Source organism: Euprymna scolopes, chromosome 9 (assembly GCF_053919585.1).
Source record: "Euprymna scolopes isolate OS-2025 chromosome 9, ASM5391958v1, whole genome shotgun sequence".
NCBI lineage: Eukaryota > Metazoa > Mollusca > Cephalopoda > Sepiida > Sepiolidae > Euprymna > Euprymna scolopes.
In genome coordinates this window covers 88229493-88249225 of record NC_136490.1, presented here as the reverse complement: position 1 = coordinate 88249225, position 19733 = coordinate 88229493, and the positions used below count along the sequence as shown (strand labels likewise).

The window sequence follows — 19733 nt, the reverse complement described above, 5'->3', positions numbered from 1 at the left end:
AATGCGAGCCAAGCATCTGTTCGGGCACGCAATATTTAACAGGTTAGATATAGAACTCTTTAGTGTTTTCTATAACATTTTTTAGTGGTTTCATGCAATTTTAAGAGTTTTTCTTTTCAGTGCAGCTATTTCATTAAAAGTTATTGAAATAGTAGTTAATGTGGATAGTAGCGACGGCACATTCAGGAATGTATTAGCTAGCTGTTTTATCTCTGTTGGAATATTAAAGCCCTCAATACTAATGATTATTCGGCCCTGTCGGTGGGGCATTAGAATACGCCGACTGCCCCCCTGCAGAGGGTAAAAGTCCCTCAATGGGGGTCCTAGATATGACCTTAAACTATATCCAGTGGTGAGGCCCCAGCTTGTGAGCTTTGGGGAGTGTGGAGCCACCCTTTAATTACCATTGCTCCCAGGTCCACTCTGACCCGGAGTGGTAGTACCTGTTAGGGTCCCAACTATGGGTTAAATAGAAACCGACGTGAAAACAAATATATTCTATTAAAAACAATTTTTATTAAATCTTTGGATTCGGCATTAAATAACCCGAACAGGGTTGATATGCCGTAAAACAAAAACAACTAACCAACCAACCAATGATTATTCAACTAGCTATGTCGGATTCGATACAGGACACATTCTCTTTGAAGCTTGATTTCAGGGGGATCTCAGATATGAAAAATGTTAAGCTGTGAGCTTTTCGTATCTATACACTCTGCGATGAAAAGGGAGACCAGGGACTTGCTGAACTTAGTTTTTATATTCACTGAAAACTAAATAATTGAAGGGTCACAGAGGGAAAGGATATTATGTGTGTACTGCTCAGGTCAATTTGTTAGAAAAATATCAAGAAGGGTTGCAAAATGCCCATCAGCATCCGGTACACATGTGGGATTGTAAACAATTGGAGATCATTAATATGTAAGAGAAAAACATTGACAAAACCTTCATCATCATGACTTCAATGTCCACAATATTCAATAACTAGTCCGGTCGATTGTTCGACTGAACTAGTTATTGAATATTGTGGACATTGAAGTCATCATAGACATGAATGCTAGCAGAACGGTGATAAGTCAGGTTCTTTTTAATTTTGTTAGAAATGTGCTTCATAATAAGTGAGGCAATAAAAAGGGAGCAATGATGAAAGCAATGCTGTGAGCAAGTGCAACACGGAAACGCATATAAGAAGAATCTTCATTGGAAGTAATCATAAAAACCGCCCTTTATCTAGGCGCAGATTCTATAGTCACGCTGAACTTGGGGTCAGATTTTGAGGATATGTTTGAGTAACCTGTTATTATGAGATGATCTATAAAAGCTGGCGGGAAAATACCAGTTACACTCACGAAGGACAGGTCAGAGCTGGTTTATTTTAATTGGATTACAAAAATCTGGAACGTTGAAATGTATACCCGTAGTGTTTGAAAATGAAGCCTGATTGTAGTGATGAACGTTAGAATTTGGGGTTCTGGGTTTACGCTTTTTTCTGCTATGATATTGGAAGATTTATGGAAGAGATTGGCACAAGAGTAAGGATAGAAAGAATTAATAAGAAAAAGATTATATTTTTAAATCTATAAAGAAAGTACATACTAAGATGCTCCAACGGAAATACTGCATGGTCCGGACTCTTGATCAAGTGGGAATACAGCAGCCCATGTATTTTAAGGAAAATGTTCCGATATTAATGTTACACGATATCCTGTGAAAAATAAACAACAAACTAATGGCATTAATGCAGTAATAGGTATAAATGTTTCATTTTAAAGAACACATAAAACTACCGTTTCAAGTTTCTATTCATTGTTACCACTCCCGAAAATAACAAAATAACAAAATAAACCACTGCCTACGTAAATTTAATTTTGTCCCCAATTAAAAATTCTAATTTTACAAGGACAACCATGCGTCTAAGAAATTTCAATTTTCACTTTTTAGCCTGTTTATATATATATATATATATATATATATATATATATATATATATATATATATATATATATATATATATATATGGCATTTGTGGTTTCTGGAAGGCAAATATATTTACATACAAAAAATACATCGTCAAATTAACAATTTTACATGCATTACCAAATATTTAATAATGCATTTCAAAATATGACCTTCAAGACAACAAATGTCCAAGTGTCCTTATATATAGACTACAAAAATATCCATTTTCCAAATTCTTCCTGCAAATTAACAATCATTTAACCCAATGGCACACATAATCTATCACCGGAAGCTTGTATATCAACTTATGATTGACAGTCATTTAAAACATCCAACAGGAAATTTATGTAACGCATTTTATCGTGCGTTTGTATCCTTATTGACTTTTCTCTATTTTTTTTTCTCTTTCTAGGTTACATTTAATAGTACTTCTTTCTCTTTTTCAGTTAAATACAACAATTTTGACAAACCAATACATTATTTTTCAATTGTGTGGGTGTGTTCATAGATTTTATCTCAACATTACATTAACACATTACTTTATTCTAATATTATATTACTATAATTAATATAATATTATTCACTTAAAATCGACACACATTCAACAAATTTATTTTCACACACACACACACACACACACACATACATATATATATATATATATATATATATATATATATATATATATATATATATATATATAGCACATCGCCTTTTTTTTAATTATATAAATACATGTATGTGTCTCTCTCGTATTTTTAAGCATTTTCTTTTACTTGCAGGTGAGTGTGCTTTTCTCTTTCTTTCTTTTTTTTTCTTCCTTCCAATTTACGCGTTGTCCTTTGTTTTATTTCTTCTGTCGCTTTTTTTGTTTACACCGTCTATTGTGTGATAAGGACCGTTTTTCTTTTCCTTTTTACGTTTTCTTTTTTTTTTCATTCACATTGTGTGTGTGTGTGTGTGTGTGTGTGTGTGTGTGTGTGTGTGTGTGTGTGTGTGTGTGTGTGTGTGTGTGTGTGTGTGTGTGTGTGTGTGTGTGTGTGTGTGTGTGTGTGCGTGCGTGTGCGTGTGCGTGTGCGTGTGTGTGTGTGTGTGTGTTTGTGTGTGTGTGTGTGTGTGTGTGTGTGTGTGTGTGTGTGTGTGTGTGTGTGGTAACCAGGTTCGCCACTCTCCTTTAAAAAGGAAAGCTCTGGTATGGCAACAAAACTGAATATATCTTGCATACAGTGTATCAAAACGGGGATATGTAATATAAAGAAGTTTTTAAATGGCACCAAACTGTTATATGCTGGAAGTACAGAAGAGAGACTAAATATTACGTGGCAGAAGAATCGTAGAAGGGAAGGACCAGTATGCGCGTATATATTGTATGAAAACTGATTGTGTCATTACATTTAATTTAAAAGTGTTTAAAAACAGAAACATTTTCAAAAATAGAGAAGAATAATATGCATGTGGATCTACCTCTATGTGCATGTGTGTGCGACGTATGCGTGTTCCCGCGTATATGTGTGTGCAAAAGTGAGCGTGTTTAACAATTCAGTTTTCGGTCAGATACTTAATAGGGTTAACAAAATGGCCACCGAGATTAAGACAAGTGTGAAAGACTATTACCGTAACAATATTCTATTTTATTATTTTTAATTTTATTTGTAACTAGCTGTACCCTGCCACGCGTTGCTGTGGCTCAATTTGGTGTAACGGAAAAGTCTAATAAAAAGAGAAAATGCATGGTTCTTATAGTCTTAGTACAGCAATGGACTCCCCCCCAAAAAAAAAAAAATAAAAATAAAAAAGGCGAAAATGTAAAAAAAAGTGGTAGTCTTGCAGTATGTAATGGTCTGATTTGTTAGTATTTTTATTTAATGTAAAATGCTTAATCATCTCGAAGAACACAGTGTTTATGGATGTATTTGGAGAAAACAAATCGTTGCGGACTGTGGTGAATATGTTAACTTTGGGTAAATAATTTAAAAACTATATAAAAAAGTGTCAGAGTGTTTTAGTTTGAACTGACTTTCCCGAACGTAACGTAAGCAACAGCATTTGTATGTTTGAACTAAATATATAGCAAATGTAATTTCGTTAATAAAGAAGAAGCATGTTAATTTAAACACGTGCAGATTTCTTTAGTAAAGAAAAAGCAATCATATTTTTCGGATCTTAATCGGACCTTTATCGGGTTCTTTATTTTGTTTTTGTTTTTCAATTGGAATGCAAGTAATTTCCCGATATCATAGAGTTGTAATAGTAATTTGTAAGAAATGGAATGTTTGCTTCAGCGGTATTAAGTGGGAGCAGGAGTAGGAGGAATGTAATAGAGAGAAAAGATTTTACAACTTCCATTGAGTCTAACCGATTTTTGGCAGTGAACTTTCACCGGGAAAAATATAGGAATGTACGGTTATCGAGGAAGTGTAAGGATAATAAGCTTATAGCACACCTCAGATCCTTTGCTGTAGTTTGTGCACATTACATTTGCATGTAATGTCTTGATTTTATATACTATTAAGGCCAAACTCACATGGGACAAAATGAGTTCATTTTATTTATATAGATAGAAGATAGAATAGAAGATAGATAGAAGATAGAATAGAAGAAGATAGATAGAAGATAGAAGAAGATGGAAGAGAAGAAGATAGATAGATAGATAGATAGAAGAGAAGAATAGATAGATAGAAGAAGAAGATAGAGAGAGGTAATTAAATGCGAACTGGAAAGAAAATGATGATTTATTAATGAAAAAAATTGCATTTTAATTTTCCAAAACGATGTATATTTATTTCTGAAAAATGAAATAGATGAATTTGTTGGATGTTTGGAAATAATAAAATAGGTTCAATTCCCCTAAGGCTTTTGACAGGAAAATTAGATCACATGGTATCACTGGAAGAATACATAATGTAATTAAATCCTTCTTAAGTAAGAGAAAAATCCATGTCCTTGACGGTCGTATATCTAAACAATATGATATAAATACGGAAGTACCTCAGGGGTCAATCCTTGGACCTTTATTATTCCTGGTATTCATAAATGACCTCCTTGATAAAATTGTTTCTGAGATGGGTATATTTGCTGATGACACCACTCTCTATAACAGGCACGAGGGGAAAACAAATGAACATATATCTAAGGAAATGGCAGAAACACGAGAGGATGACTTCAAATATGTAGTAGAATGGGGATAAAAATGATGGGCACATTCAGTGCTGCCAAGACTAAGATTGTTTCCTTCAATAATTACAAGAAACCTTTTCTACCACCAATAGCAATGATCAAGAACACATTACCCGAAAGTACTTCCTTTAAACTCCTCGGCCTAACGTTTACAGAGAACATGAACTGGAATAGATACATTGAAAGCACTGCCAAGGCTGCTGCGAAGAAGATGGGCTCTCTCTACCGTGCTAGAAAACTACTTAGGCCTGAAAGTATCCTGTACATCTATAAGGTCACCATTCTCCCATGTATGGAGTACTGTTGTCACATTTGGGATGGTACATCTGCTGCTTGTCTCTCACTCCTGGACAGGGTTCAAAAGAGAGTCGCCAACCTGATAGGTCCAGAACTGTCATCTAGGTTTCATCCTCTGTCCCATCGACGAAATGTTGCATCCCTCTGCGTGTTCTACAAGTACTTTAATGCTGAATGCTCTGACGAACTACAAGGACTTGTGCCCCCTCGACGTGAATACCCCGACAAACCCGACAAGCAGCTAAATCCCACCCCTTCACAGTAGAGATCCCTAGGTGTAAGAAAGCCTTCTACTCCAATAGGTTCTTCTCCAGAACTGCTAGACTTTGGAACTCCCTTCCGGGATTCTGTTTTCCCAACTATATTGACATGCAGAAGTTCAAGTGTAATGTGAACAAACATCTTGCTACTCATCTCCCTTCATAATATCCCTGCAACTTATGTCCTCGATATAAGCCCCCTACTTCAAAGTGGCACTGTGCCTTGTTTGGGGTGAAAATTGAATTAAAAAACTGGCCACTGTCTAAATTTTATCTTTTTTTTTTTTTTTTTTTTTTTTTTTTTTTTTGCTTTCATGAATATTTTTTTTTTTTTTTTTTTACGCTAATGATTGTACTTTCATGTGTTAAGTAGCGGTAATATCAAAACGGGGATACGTAATATAAAAGGGTGTTGAAATAGCATAAAACTGTTATGTATATTACATACTGGGAGCATAGGAGAGAGACTAAATATTACGTGGTAGGAGATCTAGAGAAGGGAAGACTACGATAACGTATAGGACCAATGTGCGCGTATATATTGGATGAAGGTTGTTTGTATCATACCATTTCATACTTAAGACAGAGTGTTTATGATGCGGAGCACAAACATGAGGGAAAGTCAATGTTCTTTGTATTAGTGATGACAAGACAAAATTACGTACCTGTGTTTAAAAGACGAACACGAAGACCAGGTTTAAAGAACAAACAGACGTATATTGATTGTTCACGGCAGGAATACTTTTTAGAACCACAAATGCCACGTTACTGCATCATGAAGATTTCCCTTGCCATCGCTTCCAGCGTTACGAAGTCGATCCTTTTTCTTCGATCCACCGATCTCAACTACTGATCTTTCTGTGTCTGCTCTCTCTCGCTTCCAAAACCAAAACTTAACTAAAAACAAAACGTATATTACATTAACTTCATTCCTATGAGGTCATTCATCACGTTCGCAAACGTGTGGATATCGATTGACGTTGTTGCCAGCTGACTTAGCTTAGATTTTCGAATTCCTTACAGAATTGTTTTGTTAACCTCAACTCTAACTATAAACAATATCCCTGCTTTCGACTCCGTTGCATTTTTATTAATAGATTCTAATTGATTTCATTGAAAGTTCCCTTACTGTCAGCAGCAATTTTATTGGTAGAATACTGGGCGCATCAAAATACATTTATTTAAAATGGTAACTAAAATTTAATATGGTGTGTCACGTATGAGTGATTTTATTTTATTGCTTTGTTCTGTTTTGTTTTTGTTTTGTTTTTTAATATCAGTGTTATGTATAAAGATTTGCTGGGAATATGGTGTAAAAGTGTGGTGTATTTCACAGTGGTTTCGCTGTATCACGGGTTTTCCGGTATAGTAAATGTTTTTCCAGCTAAACTCCGAAATCCGATAACCAGATCACACGCATGTATACTTAAACTGCCAATCTTGTTTGTTTCTTTGTTTTTCTCCGTACATAACGGGTTCTGTCACAAATAGCGACGTCAAAAAAATTTGGCATCATCAACTTAAGCGGAATTGAAAGACACAGGGCAAATCTTTTATAACGTTACAGAAGAAAACCATCACAAAACGATGACCACTAAAACAGGTTGCACATGTAGGGATGATAGCCTTATGTTGTCATAAATGTAAAAAAGTATGACGTCATCCACTAAAACAGAAGATAGAATACTCGAGTACGTCAAATTTGACGTGGAAAGTAAGTGTAAGTTTGGAAAATGAAACGATAAGCATGTAGACATGTTACATTTACGTGCTTTTGAGTATTGAGGTTATTCTATGGAAATCACTCGAAAGAAAGCGTGAAACCACTTTATGTAATGAGTTAACTATAGCGAAACGATTAACGCAAAGACAGGAGATGCCTATTGATCTTAGTCTTGAAAAAAAGCAAGACTGCAGGTAAGAGGATACAGTGCGCAGGATGAGAATACCAAAACCTTGTGGTTCTTAGAAAGTAGCTGCTGGAAATAAAAAGTTGTATTAGAATGACGTATCAAAACTGCAAATTGATGGAGACCACTAGACCAACGAGTCAAACGAGTTGGAACAAAGGAAGCAATAAATAGATAAGATAAATACGGCTTGAGAACTTCTGACATACGGACATAGGACCGAAGATGCTGAGTCAAAATCTGCGGTTAGTTATTCTCTTATATCAGCCTTTTAATAGCTATGCCGCAATATATAGAGAGACAAGTTTGCTAAATATATTAGATTAAGAGTTGTATGGACTAAGATTTATTGTTCAAGGGAAATAATTTTCAGCAAAACACTAACTTGTATTTTTCTACTGCAATTTACTCGGTTTTAAGCATATTTTTCTATTTTCGTTGCTCATCTTGTTTTCTTTTGCATATTTTCATTTGGTTTTACTTTTTAAGAAATTTGTTTTGTTTTTTTGTTTTTGTTTTTTTAATTCATCCGCTTGTTTTGATTTTATTCACCTTACGCTCTTTTCTTTTGCGTTCAGCATATTTTTTGTTTGTTCGCTTAATTTTCTACTCGGTTTCATAGTTCTTTATTAAATCTACATATCTTCTAACCATTGATCAGGCGTTAAATGGCGCCAACGTCAGATGCTAGCTTCACTAATTGCAAACATCGCACTTGTTAAACAAAACTTTGATTGATATCGTCTGATTTCGGAAGGAGCCCGCAAATTGTGTCGACACGAGTAATAAACCGAATTTCCAAATGAAGTGACAATTACATGTTGAAGATGGCGACAATATTTTTGTAATCTCGATTTTGTGTTTCTTTACTTAAATTTGTTTTTATGGATATTTTATTTCCTCAGTCACTATCAGCATACTGACGATTAGAAATTCATTAGACACTCTGGGGAAATAAATAAAATAGAAAATAATCTGGTCTTGTGTATTTTTGTTTTGTTTTAGTTTGTTTATTTGTTTGTTCACTCATAATTCAGTCGACCTGACATAAATCTGCTTAGAAACTAATTTGTTATTTTCAGTTGTTGATTTTTTGTTCAAATTTTATCTTCTGCTCATTTTCTTTATTAATTTGCTTTCTGTTTTCAGTGACTAGATTTTTGTTTTTTTGTTTTTTTGTATTTATTTTCTTTTATCCTAATTAAAATATGTGTCTTTCAGTTATAGCACCAATGTATGAAATCTATTTTGTCTAGCCAAAACGTTAATTATAAAGTGATGGCAACAAAAATATCAATAGGCAAGTCTTTAGTTTCCTGTACTTAAGTGTGGGCTAAGGTTAGGGTTACATTTTACAGATCAAATATTTTTTTTTCTTCCAGAATGCACATTTTACATCAAATTCGTAATTTAGAAAATAACGAAATGAAAAATAAACATAACGAATGACTTCGTTCGTCAATAACTTATTCGTTTCTAAATAATTACAGTAGACACCTTAATACGGCATTAAAAATGAGTTACAAAATACAATACAGTATATAATACACATGTATATAATCAACTAACATTATAAATAATACTGTAAGATAGGGAAAATACCACAACGAGGGTCCGGAAAAACATCGTATTCCACATCGCAACCTTAAAAAAACGTATCGTAGGTCCACCTTATCCCGGGCTTCTACTGCATTTATTGTCCATCCTATTCTTATTTAAATACTAGAAGTTTCGCTCGGCTTTGCTCGGGCCCTATGTACTGTTCATAACTTTATATGCATATGTATATATTAAAAAGTGTGAATATGTACGGTAATGCCTTTCTATATAATCGGCTTTCTGAACTACCATAAAGAAAAGTTGCTAGAGACAACGGACGTCAATTTTTTTAATTTGACCCCAATTTTGACCCCTTAACATTTATTGTTTTGGGCTCAAATCATATTAAAATGTTTGACCCATGTCCAAGTAACCTACATTTAAAATTTCAAGTGTTTAGATCCAAAATTGGCGGAGGAGTTTGGTAGAGTCTGCAAACGTCAACTCTGTAAACTTTGACCTCTTGCCAGCCAAATTTTCGCCCAAAAACTGATTTAAAAGCCTGTCTGAATACCTTTTATGTAAAGTTTGAAATGTTTAGACCCAAAATTGGCTAAATATTTTGCTAGAGACCGCAAATATAAAATCTTTTGAATTTTCACCCTTGGAAGCCAAATTTTCAGAAAAAAAAAACGATTAAAAAGCTTGCCCTATGTCTGAATACATTTTATGTAAAATTCTAAATGTTTAGACCAAATATTGACGGAGTAATTTTGTAGAGACCGCAGAGGTTAATTTTTTAAACTTTGACCCCTATTATGACCCCTTAATATTTATTGTTTTGGGCTCAAATCAAATTATAAAGTTAGATGCATGTCCGAGCAACATATATCTAAAAGTTCAAGTGTTTAGACCTAAAATTGGCGGGGGTGTTTGGTAGAGTTCTTAAAGGTCAAATCATTGAACTTTGAAACCTTAACAGACAAATTTCTGACCGAAAACCGATTAAAAAAATTTTCACAAATCTCAATACTCCTTATGTCAAATCTCCAGACCGAAAATTGACAGAGTTATTTGGTAGGGAAATATACACAGACAGACAGACAGCCAGACAGACAAACATTTTCACTTTTATAGATATATAGATTACAGTGCTAATTGTTATACATGATTATATTTTCTTTGTGCAAACTTGTTTTGGAGATATGGTTAAGGTTATGATTAGATTATGATATCTAACATTCATCACTTCGTTGTAAACACAAAACAAAAAACTGATTAATTAATATAAATAAATTTGAACAATTTGTCAATTTTAATGCCAAGTTATTTTTATTTTAATCTGACCGTAAATAAAGTAAAAGAGAGAGGAAATAAATTTTTCCGGGCGATATTGCGTGGGTTATGTGATTTATTTTAAATATTTATTAATTAATAAATGGATGTTCATATAAAGTATTTATTCTATTTAAAAGAAACTATAATTTTATATCACTTAAATTATCCCCTTTCTTTTTAAGGTAGAAATACGTTTTATTATACACACTCGATGACTGCCAGTACTTCTGCAGTGTAAATCCTGTTTTTTTTTTCGTGAGTCTCAGTCGGCAACGCCCGGCGGACGACCAAAACTGACCCGAAAAATGCCGAGTGTGCTTATTCACTGAAAAACCGAGTGATAAAAAGAGACGCGAGCGAACAGAAAACACCAAAATGGAAGAAAACAAAAAAAAGAAAAGAGATAAGAGCTTCAATACGCTTCGAACAAGTCTTTATTCTTGTGACAAGAACGGAAAATGAAATGCTTTCCTTCAACCGGCAGAAACTACTATCCGTAAGGAAATGGTCTGTCCTCAAGAAATCACAAGTTGCCCTCCCCCAGTGTAACCGTAACACCAAACAATAAATGTAAAAAAAATTTCATTTAAAAAAAAATGTATTTTCAAAAATAAAATTTTGCAGAAAATGCATTTTAAATTTTGCTTACAAAAAAAACAAACTTTTCATTTGAAAAAACTCAAAAATTGTTTTTAAAAATATTTTTTAAAAAATGCACCTTTTCTTTAAAAACAAGAGTTTTACGAAAAATATATATCTCAGAAATAAAAATAAAAAATTGTTCTTTGTTCCTTACAACAAAACAAATACGTTTTCATTAATTCAAAAGAAAAATAGTATTTTATACAAAAAAAATTTTAATAGAAAAAATATTTATTTACTTATTCAAATGAGCAAAACTTTTATTACAAAAAAGACAGTTGACAATAAAAAATAATACAGTAATTTTTTTAACTTTATTATGGTAGGTTTATTTTATTTTTTCGTTTTTGTATTAACTTCCGTTCGTTCTGTATAATTCGGCGGTTTTCTTTGTCCGCCGGGTGTTGCCGAACGAGACTCATGGAGAAACGGGATTTTACCTGCAGAAGTCCCTGATTACCTTATAAAAAGATAGTACATTGTATGCACGGATTTAACAGAAATTACAGGCTGAACGCTGGAAAATTATATGGAAAAATCAGAAATTAGTTAATGGCACAAATGTTTTCACTAATGTACAATTTATCAAACTTAAATAATTAGGTTACATGTCATCTATTAATAATTGGTTTGTTTTTAATTTTTTTGTAATCAATAATAAATCTTATTTTAGAGTTTTTCCGTGGTTGAAAGATGGTAATAACAATAAATATGAAAATAACAATAAATATAATAATAACGATAATAATATTAACATATTTTATTGTAACCAGATGCATGCGAATTATAAAATAGACGAAAAAATAATAAAATATATAGCACACAAACATATTTCAACCATGGAAAAAAAAACTCTAAAATAAGATTTATTATTCATTACAAAAAATTAAAAAAACAAGGCAATTATTAATAAACAATAACCCTACATACGCCGACAGTATGAAACTAGAAATGCTGTGTAAGTTTTTAAATACTCCATAGGAGAATGTATCTCCAAAAATAACGCCTACATTGGCATGACTCGAACCAGCATCTCTCGTCGACTAATATGTCACCTATCTTCTCCGAATAGCTCCATTTATCAGCACCTTGAAGCACACAACACTCCCCAAACCGATTTTAGAGACATACTAATAAAAAAAAAATCACTGTCATTTTAGCTGTCTCACACTGTGATGTACGCCTCCCAATTATTCAAACCTCGTTAATCCATGAAGCTCAATACGAAGCGGATGGCACACTTAAATGCTTTTAAGTATTTTAAACGACTTTAATCGTCTTTTCATTGAATTCATTACCTTATTTTTTATTATTTTTCATCACTCGCTTGAGGACGACTTATGGAGGTCGAAAACGTTGGCAAATACGGCAAATTTCTTTTTAGTCGACTAGAATGTTCGAAACTAGTTCGTCAAAAAGAAAAAAATGGATTGTAAGAGAAACAAACAAGAGTTGTCTCTGCTCTTCAACGAAATGTGCATATGTATACATATATGTATATATATACGTATATATATACATATATATACACATACGTATACACATAAACATACGTGTGTGTGTGTGTGTGTGTGTGTGTGTGTGTGTGTGTGTGTGTGTGTGTGTGTGTGTGTGTGTGTGTGTGTGTGTGTGTGTGTGTGTGTGATTAAACAGAATTGCTAGTTCTTGTTTTTCTATTTTATACAGTTTTCCGATTTTACGGACCAACGTTCTAATGTTGTGCCGCTGCGTGAATATGAATTCCCCATATTTGCAAACGTTTTCAATTCTTATGAGTCATCATCAGAAATGTTATTAAAACAATACTAAAACTTGTGAATTTATGACGAAAGTCGATTAAGAACTTTTTAAAAAGGTGCAACATGGCTTCTCTTTCCTCGTATTGAACTTGGTTGATGGATGATTGACTTCCATGATGGAATGCAAAACATTATAATTTCAGAGAGCGATGATGGCAGTGTTTTCTATCAGTATATTTCAAAAGTCTTAATTTGGGGACTGTCGTTGGCGATTAGGTGTTGCTAGTTGTGAAGGGAGGTAAAATGACATGAGATGAAAAATAGTTGTTCTTTTCATGTCAATATTTGTATTATATTTTGGAAACACATTCTCCTATTGGGCATTTGGACGCACGTATGATGTTACATGTTTTTAGTAAACTGTTATTGGATGCCGGGTTATTGTGTATTAATAAGTTAACTGTTTTACATTCTTTATAATATATGGTAAATCGGAGTTTAAAGTTTGTGTCAAATGTTAATGCATATTTTTATTCTTTCGTATGTTATATAGTTAGAGTCTATTTGGTTACAATAAAATAAATTGATAGTTTTGATATTCTTCATTGTTGTTAGTGTTTTGTGTTATGGTGGCTAAAGACTGTTTTATCTGTTGATTGAAGATATGGTTTAGGAAGTTATTGAAGTTTTGTTTAATAAAAAATATATCATATAATAACCTATTCTCTTATTTACTCTTTCTAAGTTCATTGTTTATCCACAATACTGCATAGGTTTGTGCTTTACATATGTCTTCTAGTACCGTAAAATTCGCACCTTAAAATTTGAGGGGCATATTTCTTCAATTTGTTTTTTGTCATTGTTGTTTATTTGTTTGTTTGTTTGGAAAAGATGAAAAAAACTTATACTAAGTATAATATGAGTTTTTCACTATGAAACCATAATGTTCGCCCAAACATGGAAAATAGCAAATGCACTGTAAATGCACTTTTGACAGCATTGTAACTTCCCTATTTTGTCCTTTAGTTCTCACTAATCCATGAGCGATGTTTCTTGCAAATAGTTAAGAAAATACTCTTACTTGTAACGTTTATCCATCCGATAGTTCAAGGAGTTTAAACTTTGAGTAACTCACAAGAAAGCTTTCCTGTCAGCAAGTAAAACATACTCATGCTACTGTATTGCAATTTAGTGAATGAATCATGTAGTCGTTTCCGGTGAGACCTCCCGAACCATATTTGGAACTGCTACGGCTTTTCTTTCTTCAATTATTTACTTTATTTATTTTTGTTACTTTTCTCTGTGTACTGTTTTTAAATCTTCGGTCGACCACTTCCACAAACCTTCTAATCCCAATTTAATTAGTCATAAAACAAAACATAAGCGTAAAACCAGAATTCCAATTTCTAACGTAGATTTCTATCACGTGCCATTTGCCAATATTAGGAATTTAGATTCCAACCTGCCAGAGATCGAAATCTATATACACCCACTTGTTTCTTTATGAAACTGGCATTGGCCTCTCAGTTTTTGTAGTTAATGTCTTCCCTGATTTTCTCTATGTGTTTCCGTGTTGCATTTACTCACAGCAGCACTTTAATCTTTGCGCCCTATCGTCGCCTCACTAAAGGAGTTACTGTTGTTAAGCAAACTTTTCACAAAATTGAAAAATCCTCTCAGTACATTCTTTTACTATCATTCATGTTTGTAGTGAGTTCAATGTTCATAATGGTGAATGACTAGTCCAGTCAAACAGGACTGATAATGAAGGGAAGTTTTGTCACTACTTCATCCTTGCATTCGAGCTTATTCAAATAGTTATAAAGCCCACATGTGTATCCGATGCTGATGAATATTTAAACCCCCTTATTGACCTTTTTCACTGAACAATGCATATCTAAGGTTCTGCTTCCTTTGAATAGCTCGATCGCCCAGTTATTCCAATAAAAATCAAAACAAATTTCTCTAATGTCCCTTTTCATCGTAGAGTTTAGCGATATTCAAGGGTAGTTTTGGACAGCTTGAGGTTTTTCATATCTGAAATACCTTTCAAATCTATTCTTAGAAAGCAATGTGTCCGTCACTATCGCATCAAAAATATCTCAGTGGTTTACCATAACTATATATATATACATATATATATATACATACACACACACACACACACACATATGTGTGTGTGTGTGTGTGTGTGTGTGTGTGTGTGTGTGTGTGTGTGTGTGTGTGTGTGTGTGTGTGTGTGTGTGTGTGTGTGTGTGTAATGCGTGTTTATGTGTGATAGATATACAAACACTGGAAATACATAAAGATTAATACGCAAAGGATTGATACCTAGGGATATGGACAGAGTTTCAGCGTTGTTGACATATGAAACAATAATAGAAATGAAGATACTACAATAAAGTATAGAAATAAATAGACTGCGATAGATAGATAGATAGATAGATAGATAGATAGATAGATAGATAGATAGATAGATAGACAAGTAAACTCTGAAGAATCAATGCTGAAATCATGTGGATACTTTTATGGTAATTTTAATAGAAATCAACCGATGGGTGGTGGTTGTTTTTACTCTAAAGCATAGACAGAAAGACAAGCTAAAAAAAAAGTGTCGAATTATAAGCAACACTCACATGTTATCAATTGGATTTGTTTGTGATACGGTTTCAGATAGACAATGATTTCTCATTTATTCACTGGTTAAACTCCTTTTTGTAGCCTCATGAGAAGATTTTGTCGTTATTGTTTCAATTTTCATTGCTCTTTCCCGCCTACGTCAATGAAATTAACACGAGACTTGAATAAGGAAATAAGTCGTCATATCTTCCCAGAAATAAACAAGGTAATTGCAATGCTTGAGACCTGACGTGTGATTTTGGAGGATAAAGTGATCGTTGCAATGTAGCGACAATCAGCATCAAAAATGCAAGAGTTGGCAATAGTCTTAAACTTAAAACAGCGGCCAAGCAAGCATTTTAGCCGTATGACACACTGCAATTCGCTTTTGCTTTATATTGACAAAATGTGTCATTACAGCCGACCTAAAAACAGCTTCTTTAAAATTGGAGAATAATGGCAGTGTATTACTGCACACAGCCAAGTTCAGTGCCGGAGTATTTTTTTATTATTGTTTTTAAGAGGACATAAAAGTACAACTACCGAATGCTTTTATTTTCTTTATTTACTGCCATATTTCCCCACTTCTTTTTCTTTTTTTTTAGGAGGAACAATTTGTTTATTTATTGTTTGCGTTTTTCTTCATGTAAATTGTTTTCTTCTATGTTTTTGTCATTCCTTAAGATTCCTGCAATTTTTTTTCTTTATTGTCTGTGTTGGTTTTTGTTTTTAATTTTCTCTGCCGTCTTTTTTCATTATATTTTCTCTCATACATTATTTGTATTCCCCTTTCCTCTTTCTTTCCTTTTTTAATTTTTATTTTTCTTTCTTTTGCTTCATTTAGTCGTTTATCTTGCATTTTAGTTTCTTCATTCACGTTATTTTGTTCTCGTTTTTTATTCTTTTTCTCATTTTTGTACTTTTTTTCTCGAATATTTTCTCAATTCACACTCTTCCATTTATTTCAATTCTTAATTATTTTTTCTTTTACTTTTAATGCGCGTTATTTTATTTTCAGTTTTTCGAAACTTTAAAAAAAAAAATTTTTTAACTATTATTTTGACATTTTTCCTTTTATTTTGTTTGTTTGGTTTGTGCTTTCCTTCCTGTTTTTCTTTCATACTTTTATTTTGTTTGTTTGGTTTGTGCTTTCCTTCCTGTTTTTCTTTCATACTTTTATTTTGTTTGTTTGGTTTGTGCTTTCCTTCCTGTTTTTCTTTCATGCTTTTATTGCTATTCTTTCCTTACATTTCTTCTTCCTCCATTGATTCTTTTATTTTATTTATCTTTTCTTTTTCAAACGATTTCAATGCATTTGTATTCCATCTTCGTTAAGTTTTTTCTTTGTTTCTTTCTTTATTTTAATTTCTCTTTCTTTACTCTGTAGGTTCGTCTCTCCAGCTTTTATTTTTGCTTTTTCATGCTCATTTACATTTTTTCCGTTATTTTGATATATTTTGGCGCATTTTTTTTTTTTTTTTTACATTTTCTTACATTTTCTTACATTTCAAATATTTTAAAGAGAAAACGAGTGGTGACATTGATACCGTCGGTGACTATCCATTCATAATTGGAACACAGTCTCTTTTATTATATTCTGTTGGGATCCTATTTCAAAAGGTACGTACGAAGGTCGTCCCTAAAGTAAAGTCTCCTATGTTTTAACTTAAAAACTAAAAACGTGGAAGAATTACGAAGACGAGAGTCGTACCATTAAAACAACTGCCTTTTCGTACCCGAGAATTTATTTTCTAGTCACTACCATTCTCAATGCACTTTTGCCAGCCTTTTTTGATGTCTTGGTTGTAAATGTTTGGAAAGCACTTTGCCATTCACGTCTCTGTCACTACTCTGAAATAGACGAAGCCATCTCCTAACTGTGCTTAAATCAACTAAATCGGCTTCGTAAACGTTCAACAGACGTCGATGAATGTTTATCGGTCCATTTTCTTGTTCGCGGAGGAATTCAATGACGTATGTCTAATTCTGACTCATATCCATGCCAGCGGTTGCTTTCTTAGAGTTTAAACCGTTAATATCTTCAACTTTCACGTCATGAATGCATCAATCAGCGTAACAATGCAATTTGCAACCCCCGCTAATCAATTTGGGCGAAATAAAAAATAGGAGGCATTACTTTTGAAAGATCCTTGTATAAATAGTCAATTGTTTTATAATAGTTTTTTTTTTTCAGGGGTTAAATAATTCAAAAAGAGTTGATATGCTGTAAAATAACCAACCTAAATATTTTATCAATTTATTTTTGTTTTCTCTTTGATTTTCATGGACACTTCTGTTCTTTACGGTCTCTTTCTCTTAGAAAAAACACAATGTTGCTAATCACTGTCTACTCTAAATATTCAGACTCTATGTGAATGTAAATATCTTTTGTAAATATCGTCTCTTTACATAGTGTGTTGAATTTTGCTATTTTGTTATATTTTCCTAAATAAATTTGATTTTGATTTGATTTTTGGAAGGTGTTCGACTGAGCTCCAATCTCTGGTTTCTTTCTGTAAGATATTCACAGTCAGAACTCGCCTTACTACCACAACAGAAAATACTTTCCTTCGTGCGAATAGCGTCAGGCGAAATTCCCATGTGCGGAACTTATTTGAAACGGCTTCTTGTCTGTATAACACATTAGACGACATCATAGTCGTCTTTAAATCTAATATCAGTAAATATTTTTCATGAACCATAATCAAACTTTTTTACTCTATTCATTATTTTAAACCCTCTCATAATATTCTTCAGCATAGAACTTACTGTCCGTTCATTTCATTAATTCTTAGGATCAAGTGTCATTTTGGTAAATCTTGACTCATTAGTAAAAATAAAACATATAGATAATAGCGTTTGCGCATATTCTCAACTTAATAATAATCTTCAATACTTCCATAATATTATTAATTTTTCAACTGACAATCAGCCCATTTCATTAACTCTTATCCTCGAGTGGGTTTTGGTTTTGATAAATGGTAAAAAGAACATTATTTCTTATTCTTAACCTTTATGCTTTTTTTTTCAAATGATTTCTCTTAGGCATCGATTTTCATTGCGCATCGATATTGTTTAGCATATCTGAACCGAAATCGATTACTATTCTTTTCATCCTCGCTCTTTATATCTCATCATTCAAGCATCAAATGTCTTTTTCTGTTTTTGTTTGTTTGTTTGTTTGTTTGTTTGTTTTTGTTTTTGTTTGTTATTTTTTTTAACCTCTTTTTATATTTTCTCTTTGTCCAGCACGAACACGCGTTAAAGAGACTGAACAGTAGGGCGGGGAAGAGGACTTTAATTTAGGTCGTGATGTAAGTAAAAACGTAGAAATGAAGTTCTCAATATTTCGGTCACGAAACATTCTCTGTTCTGCTATTGCTGGCCGAATGCGATATAAAACACTAATTAGTCGAAATAAAAGTATCAGACGTCCCTCATAAAAGCGCAAGAAAGTATGCAAAATTTATTTATATGCCTGAAAATTCTCAATGTTGCTTTCTAAGTTCGGTGTAGATCTTCCTAAACATTTGTTCTCTCTCTCTCTCTCTCTCTCTCTCTCTCTCTCTCTCTCTCTCTCTCTCTCTCTCTCTATCTATCTATCTATCTATCTATCTCTTTCTCTCTTCTCTCTCTCTCTCTCTCTCTCTCTCTCTCTCTACCCATCTCATTAACTGTTAACTAGTGTGTTTCTAACATTAAGGAACAAGCATACGAACTAGATTTGGTTTAGTGATGATGCAATATAAAAAGAAAATCTTTTTATATAGTAGTTAATCTCTATATTAATAAAGAGTATAACAAAACGCATGTCTATTTGTGGACAAGTTTTTCATTGTGAATACCTAAACTGGGTATTGAATTTATACTTTGTTTATTATTTAATATTTATTAATCGAATAATTATTGAAATCAAAAATTAAAGAGAACAAAAGCACAGTGATTTGTTAATCCTATTTAAAAAAAATTTAATTATAAAAATAAATCGACCAATCGTAAAGAAGTTAGGCATTTCGGGTTTTTTATTAATAGTTAAGAAAAGAATGAATTAATTCCTGATCCTTCGAAGATTTAAAAGAATTTGAAAGAATTAAAATTGTCGAATAGTGGGAATTTCCTAGATATAAAACTCGTTAGCAAATCGTAATATATGAATATATTTTATGTTTTAGAAACTAATTACATCCAAGAAATTTAAAAATATAAACTAAAACAAGATTATCCTAACAAATTTATTGTTTGTAGCTTTATTA

At 32.7% G+C, this 19733-nt stretch overlaps 1 long non-coding RNA gene across 1 annotated transcript; it reads right to left on the bottom strand.

Moving 5' to 3' along the window:
* Positions 1-1481: 1481 nt before the first annotated feature.
* LOC145285000 (uncharacterized) lies at positions 1482-16299 on the bottom strand. Its single transcript, XR_013868926.1, has 3 exons — positions 15498-16299; positions 6359-6590; positions 1482-1705 (listed from the first exon to the last, which is right to left on the bottom strand). It is a non-coding gene; the product is annotated as an uncharacterized LOC145285000 (long non-coding RNA).
* Positions 16300-19733: the final 3434 nt, after the last annotated feature.